This window comes from Arachis duranensis, chromosome 5 (assembly GCF_000817695.3).
Source record: "Arachis duranensis cultivar V14167 chromosome 5, aradu.V14167.gnm2.J7QH, whole genome shotgun sequence".
Classification (NCBI taxonomy): domain Eukaryota; kingdom Viridiplantae; phylum Streptophyta; class Magnoliopsida; order Fabales; family Fabaceae; genus Arachis; species Arachis duranensis.
Genome location: NC_029776.3, coordinates 61138881 through 61147453, shown reverse-complemented (window position 1 = coordinate 61147453; position 8573 = coordinate 61138881).

Here is an 8573-nt window from a genome sequence, read left to right as displayed (position 1 = left end):
TACAGATACAATGTCAAAAGATCCTATTAATAGTAAACTAGTAGCCTAGGGTGTACAGAAATGAGTAAATGACGTAAAAATCCACTTCTGGGTCCACTTGGTGTGTGCTTGGGCTGAGCATTGAAGCTTTTATTTGTAGAGACGTTTTCTGGAGTTAAACGCCAGTTCTCATGCCAGTTTGGGCGTTTAACTCCAAATTTTATGCCAGTTCCGGCGTTTAATGCTGGAATTTCTGAGGCTGTTTTGCCACGCCGGTTTGGGCCACCAAATCTTGAGCAAAGTATGGACTATCATATATTTCTGGAAAGCCCAGGATGTCTACTTTCCAATGCCGTTGAGAGCGCGCCAATTGGACTTCTGTAGCTCCAGAAAATTCACTTCGAGTGCAGGGAGGTCAGAATCCAACAGCATCTGCAGTCCTTTTTGGTCTCGGAATCAGATTTTTGCTCAGGACCCTCAATTTCAGCCAGAAAATACCTGAAATCACAGAAAAACACACAAACTGGACCCTAAATTTCAGCCAGAAAATACCTGAAATCACAGAAAAACACACAAACTCATAGTAAAGTCCATAAAAGTGAATTTTAGCTAAAAACTAATAAAAATATACAAGAAACTAACTAGCTTATACTAAAAACATACTAAAAACAATGCCAAAAAGCATACAAATTATCCGCTCATCACGTACGCACAAGTGGCCAAACCAGCAAGTGTGCGTACGCATACATTTGTGCATACACACAAGTAGAAAAATCAGCAAGTGTGCGTACGCATAGGTCCCTACGTTTGATTTCATTAATGAAGCACGTGGCTCGCAATTTTGGGGCTTTCTTGGCCCAATTTTGAGTGTGCTGAAGCTGGTTGGAGGTGCTATATGAAGCGGACATCAACACATATCAAAGCATTAGTTTTAGAGAGCTCACTTAGATAGTTTTACAACATAATTAAGAGTAGGAGTAGTGTAGATTAGGAAATGCTCTCTTAGGGTTTATGTAGTTTTCATTGTAGCATTTTATAGTTTCAAGTTTTCAAATCCCACGAGGATTAACTGACTAAGCAAGAAATGGTTCATTAGCTATTCTAGTTAGACATATTAAAATAGAAGTTCTGATTGTCAAATAGCATAAAAGATAATAAAGTAAGAAAACAAACAATGAACGGTTGAGAAAACGGTATGAGAATGGAGTTAAGGCTTCGGAGATATTTAAATGTTTGGATTAATATTCAATATCAACTACTTTGATCATGCAATGATTATGTTTATGGCAAACCCCAAGTGATTAAATTTCTATTCCTAGGCAATCCAATCTCCTCTAATATAACAGATCGTCAATTCCTTGATCTCTCAATTATATTAGAGGATTAAGTTCAGTTTCCGATTTATAAGCCACACAACCCTAAGAATCCTAAATCATAATGCAGTTATATGTCATGTACCTCACTAAGTCTAGATAATTAGAACTTATGAGAAATTGGTCTTAAGCTGTAATTCTAACGATATAATTTTTCTAAGACTCAAATAGAATTCAAGTAGAAATAGAGTTATTTTCCAATAATAACTAATCCCTAAGATGAAGAACAAAATCAATCTTTAAACAATAATCAAAGCATTAATCAAGAGCAGAAGAACAAATATTTATTAATCCATTCAAGTAAATAGAGCTCCTAACCTTAATAATGGAGGTTTAGTTGCTCATGGTGTAGAAAATCCAAGCAGAGAAAAAGTGTAAAAGTGCATAATCAAATACAACCCTAAGAGATCTTTTCTAATAGCTATTTGAATTACAAAATCAAATCTCCAAAAGCTTTGTTGATTTGTTGCAACATGTGGTACCCATTCCTTTGTACGCACTTGGCGCTAAATGCCAGGCTCTGGGCATTTAGCACCACCCAGGAAGTGAGGCTTATATGCGAAATATGGGCTTGGATGCAAAATACTGTTCGTTGGGCATTTAGCGCCAGGTCTCCTGAGTTGTGGCATGCGTTACGAAGCTTTAAGCGCTGAACGCCAAGTCATGGCATCAACCATCTAGAGGAGAATTGTCTCTTTTAAGCCTTTTTATTGGTGTGTACGCGCAATACATGAGAACGCACGATCTCCCTTTCTGCTCCAGTGATGCATACGCATCGTCCTCTTTTGCTTCTTGATGCCGTTTTAACAATTCTTTACCTGAATACTACCTAAAATCAATCATAAGCCACAAAACTAAAAGTGGTATCCAATTGGGGCTAATCCACTAAAATCCTCTAACAAATCAACGAAAAATCCATATAAATCACACAGAGAAGATACTAATGATGCTCACGCATCAGTCTTTACACTAGTTGTAACCCCATCATACATATCTTTAATTGTACGAAAATATGCGATCCTTACTCTATTCCTTTCCAAAACCTCCCAAAAGACCTCCCATGGCACCCTATCGTATATGATAAACCTCAATTTTTCGGTTTATCTTGTGCTTATTTCAGGAAATTTTATCACCCTTTCTCACATTTATTCAATGAAAACGCTAGGGGCAATTTCTGAGCTGCCTAAGCCCAAATCCAACTCGTTTCTGAGAGTATTTCATGCAAAATTCAAGCTTGAGCAAGGGGGAGCAATTAGTTTTAGGTTAGCATCATGTAGATTAGTTTTCTAGAGAGACAAGCTCCCTCTTCTCTATAGAATTAGGGTTCTTAGGCTTAATTGCATCTTAGATCTAGGGTTTAATTCTTGCTTTCCTCTTATTTCCTTTACAATTTCTTGTTCCTACACTTTCATTCTCTTAGTTTGTAGTATTAATTTTCCTTTCATGCCTCTCTTTAGTTTTATGAATGCACATATTGGATTTGGATCTCCTTTAATGCAATTTCATATTTGATGTTCTTTTATTGTTGATTTGAGTGGTTGTTATTATTTCCTTGCAATTGGGTAGTTGTAGATTTATTATTCTTGCAATTTTATCATCCTTTCCTTTTATGCCTTCCAAGTGTTTGATAAAGTGCTTGGTTGGGCTTTAGAGTAGATCTTTGAGCATTCTTGGCTTGGAAATAGGAATTAGGCAATCTTGAGTTTGATAATATTGTTTCTATTAACGCTAATCTTTTACTAATTCAATTAGTAAGTTGATTAGGACTTTTGAATTGAGATTAGCTAGTCTTATTAGACTTTCTTCGAGTGTGAAGATAATATTATACCTTCTTCTATCGTCAGGGATGACGTAATAAGATAAATTCTTGTTAATCATTGTTATTAGTGACTAGGACAGAAAGTCTATATTCTCAATCCTTGCCATAAATGTCTCTCTTTATTACTTGCTTTCTTTAGTTACTTGCTTGATTTACTCTTCTTGTCATTTAAATTCTTGCCCCTTTATTTTATTGCCCCTTTATCAATCAAAACCCCTTGTTCCTTCATAGCCAATAATCATTTACTTCATTGCAATTCCTTGTGAGACGACCCAAGGTTTAAATACTTCAGTTAATTTTTATTGGGGTTTGTACTTGTGAAAACAAAAATATTTAAATTTGATGTGAGAGTTGTTTGTCGGTTGGAAACTATACTACCAACGGAAGTATTTTGTGTGAAATTCCTAACCAACACAATTCTCCTATCAGTATACTTTTTCCAAATTAATAAACACCATATATAGCTTTAGTAGTGGATCTGCCTGGCATTAAACCAAATTAGTTTTCTGTTACATGTGTCTCTTGTCTGATCTTTGTTCTATCACCCTTTGACGTTAGGATTTTTGCTAGTAAAGAATTTTATAAAAATAGTCGCGTTGTAGATATAGATTCTAAACCAACAGAAATCCCTTCGTGCAAATGTTTTGGTTGTCACAAGTAACAAACCCCTTTAAAATTGATAACCGAGTATTTAAACCTCGGGTCGTCTTCTCAAGGAACCGCAGGGAAGTATGTTCTTATTATTGGTTATGCAAAGGTATGTTTTGGGGTTTTTGATTAAGGTAAAAGGTTAGTTGAATGACAAGTAAAATAAAATAATAATAACTGTAAAATAAACTCTTGGTAAAGTATGAGAACTGGAAGTCCTATCCTAGTTATCCTTATCAATTGTGATGAGAATTGGAGTTTTCTCCTACTTTTTTAACCTCTAACTATGAAGGTAAGTTAAGAAGATAAATTAATTCGAATCCTCAAGTCCCAGTCTTTCCTTGGGAAAAGTTAGAGTTATTGGATCTCGAATCAATTCTTGAAGAATTCCAATTTTCAATCAACAATGAGTTTGATAACCCAAGAGTCACCAATTAATCAACCAAAGCCAAAAATATAGAAAGCTAAATTAAAATCATAAATATCTGGAATACCTCAAATAACATACATTCGAAGCAATGAAATCTAACATGGAAAAGTTCATAAGCCAATTAGGCAACATAAATCAAATACAAATAAAAGCATTAAAATATCTCAAAGTAGAAGAGAAGTCAAAATAAAGAAATATTGAACCTGATGTGAAGATGAGATAAATTCCTAATTTCTAAAAATCCTAAACCTAAATTCTAAGAGAGAGGAAAGAGCCTCTCTCTCTAAAAACTACATCTAAAACATGAAAAGTGAATTATCAGAGCCTAATCTGATGAATGGATGCATTCCCCCACTTTATAGCCTCTAATCTATGTTTTCCAGGCCAAAAACTGGGTCAAAAATAGCCCAAAAATTGCCCTCTGTGTATTCTGGTACGTTCAGGTCGCGGGCAAGTGACGCGGAGGCGTCGCCCACGCGGCCGCGCAGATTGAAGTTCGTAGATGCAATGCGTCTGCGTGGATCACGCGTTCTCGTCGCCTAGCGTCAGAACAACTATGGCATATTATATATCAAATCGAAACCCCGGACGTTAGCTTTCCAATGCAACTGGAACCGCATCGTTTGGACCTCTGTAGCTAAAGTTATAGCCATTTGAGTGCGAAGAGCTCAGGCTGGACAGCTTAGCAGTTTCTCCAACTTATTGTATTTCTTCCATTTTTGCATTCTTCCTTTCCATCCTCTGAGTCATTCCTGCCCTATAATATCTGAAAACACTTAACACACATATCAAGGCATCTAATGGTAATAAGAGAGGATTAAACATAGGGAACTTAAGGCCAAAGAAACATGTTTTCAATCAAAGCACATAATTAGGAAGGCAAATGTAAAACCATGCAAATAGTATGAATAAGTGGGTAAAGAGTTGATAAAATTCACTCAATTAAGCACAAGATAAACCATAAAATATTGGTTTATCAACCTCCCCACACTTAAACAATAGCATGTCCTCATGCTAAGCTCAAGAGAAACTATAAAGATGAAGAGGAATGGTAGGATGTATGAAATGCAACCTATCTATATGACTGCAGCTACATTCAAAGATGTTTCTACCTACTTGGTTAAAAATAAATAAGTTCTCCAAGACAAACATAAATCAGATTTCATTAATTCAAATCATATAAAATAAAGACAAGTAGACTTGTAAGAAGATAGCTCATGAAAGTAGGGAACACAGAATTTAAGCACTGAACCCTCATAGGAAGTGTATATGCACTCTAATCTCTCAAGTGTATAGGGTAATTCACTCTACTCTTCTCTAATCATGCTTTCTAAATATTGTCCTTCATCTAACCAATCAACAAATATTTAGTACACCCATGCACACATCATGAGGTCTTTTCAAGGTTGTAATGGGGCCAAGGCAAGGGTGATGATATATGTATGGCTAAGTGAGCTATAAATTGAATCTTTGAGTAACCTGAGCTATCACCTAACATACATACATGCTATATAATTTCTAAAATCATGCCTAGCTACCCATAATTCCCACTTTTATATCACATACTCATGTGTCAACTTTTCTTTTGATTTGTGTCACATATGCATTGATCTTTTATTAACTTAACATTGGGGTAATTTTGTCCCCTTATTTATTTATTTATTTATATTATATTTTTTTTCTTTTCTTTCTTTTTTTTTTTCTTTTTTTTAGAGACATAAAAACTAAAATAACATATCAACGCATATGGAATTTTTTGAATTTCTGTTTTACATGAGTAGGTTCCCAAATTTCTCAATCTTCAAAATTAGCAACATGATACATTCCCTTTATTAACCCATGTTCTCACAGTTTCCCCACACTTAGCTGATACATAATCTCTATCTTAAGCTAACCAAAGATTCAATTTGGGATTTTTGCTTTTATTTTTCTGCTTAAGGATAGTGATGTGGTTATAGAATAGAAGGGGATTAAAAGGCTCAAGGTGGCTAACAAGGGTGATGTAAAGTGAGCTAAAATCAAATAATGGCCTCAATCATATGCAAACATGTAAATACACTAAATATTGGACATATAGAATGGAACAAAATAAAGATTGCAATCATAGAGAAGAAAAACACACAAGAATAAAATTTTATGGTTAAATAATGTAACCATACAATTAAGCTCAAATCTCATAGGTTGTGTGTTCTTTGGCTCAAAAACCATGTTCCAAATACAACTTCAAACAAATTTAACACATAGGAAATTTTAATTTTTAATTTAAATTAGTGAAATATTATAAAATAAAGTCTTGAAAAGAAATTTATTACCTCAACCAAGTGGTGGTAAAATATGCACAAAATCTAACTATAATGCAATCAAACATGCAAATGCAAGAACTAACTACAAAGAAGTTTAAACATTGGTGTTGAGTCAAAAAATAACTAACCTATGGAGATCGGTATCGACCTCCCCACACTTAAAGATTGCACCGTCCTCGGTGCATGCTAAGATGTATAAGTGGACGGGCTACTCCAACTGATGTCTTTCGCTATAGATTGTGCAGATTGACTTGTCTATCTCCCCATGTAAACGTTTTCCAGTTCCCTTCTGGGTGGTCATCCTGAAAGAAAAAGGGAAGAAAAGTAACCCGGAATAAAGATAAGAAAATAAATAAAGTATGGGTGGGTTAATGCCAATTGATAAGGGTCTCATTTACATGGAAGCTTCAACATGTACGTGAGAAAATAATAGAAGCCATGGCATGCCAGTGGTATAAAATGTACAACAATGGGGAAGAGAGTGGGTAATGAAAGACAATGTAAGTTCATGTCAATGCAAAAGGAATACAGGTATCATAAAAGATTGATATTGACAGAAAAATAGGATCACCCAACATTGTAAAATAAGTCACTAAAAATTATACCAGAAAAGATGCAATAGTTAAATAAGAAAATCAACACCAAAGGAAAAATAATAAATTTAGAAAAGAAAAGAAAAATATGCACTAAATTAAAATGCAATGAATGAAATATGCAAATAAATAAAATGAAAGATAAGAAGAATGAGAAGGAAAAGAAGTGAGTAAGAAAGGAGGGAGGAAAACATTAGGATTGGGGAAGAAAAGATAAGATATTTGGCATATTAGGTTAAGGTGTGCGGCGCAAGCGACGCGGACGCATGGGAAACGCGTTCGCGCGACTTGCGCTTAAATTAATCAACGCAGACGCATCAGTCACGTGGTCGCATGACACATTTTATGCAACTGGCGCGAGGGCCGCCTCGCACTCGCACAACTCTCTGTTCAAAATCTTATTTTTGCCAAATCTTGGGTGACGCGATCGCGTGGTTCATGCGATCGCGTGAGTGGCCATTAGAAGGATATGACGCGGACGCGTGGGGCATGCATTCCCGTGGTAGGGACGGCGCGTCTAGCGTGAGTCCAGCACCACTCCAGCACAACTTTCGGTTGTGCACCCTTTTCACGTCGATTTTCAGGTCACGCGGCCGCGTGGGTGACGCGGTTGCGTGGGAGGCTAAAGTTTCCACATGACGCGGTCGCGTGAGCGATGGTGCACGAATTTGTGATCATCAACAATGGATCCAATAATTTGGTAGCTCTCACACGTGAATTACACTTAGTCACAACTCCGCACAACTAACCAGCAAGTGCACTGGGTCGTCCAAGTAATACCTTACGTGAGTAAGGGTCGATCCCACGGAGATTGTTGGTATGAAGCAATCTATGGTCAACTTGTAAATCTCAGTCAGGCGGATAATAATTAATTATGGGAAACATAAAGAGATACTTGCTTAAATAATAAAGGATAGAACTACTTATGTAAATTAATGGTGGAAATTTCAGATAAGTGTATGGAGATGCTTGTCCCTGTTGAATCTCTGCTTTCCTATTGCTTTCATCCAATCCTTCTCACTCCTTTCCATGGCAAGCTGTATATAGGGCATCACCGTTGTTAATGGCTACATCTTATCCTCTCAGTGAAAAAGGTCCAAATGCTCTGTCACAGCACGGCTAATCATCTGTCGGTTCTCAATCAGGTTGGAATAGAATCCCGTGATTCTTTTGCGTCTGTCACTAACGCCCAGCATTCAAGAGTTTGAAGCTCGTCACAGTCATTCAATTCCGGAATCCTACTCGGAATACCACATACAAGGTTATACTTTCTGAATTCCCATGAATGCCGCCATCAATTCTAACTTATACCACGAAGATTCTGATTAAGGAATCCAAGAGATATGTGCCCGGTCTAAGGTAGAACGGAAGTGGTTGTCAATCACGTGCGTTCATAGGTGAGAATGATGATGAGTGTCACGGATCATC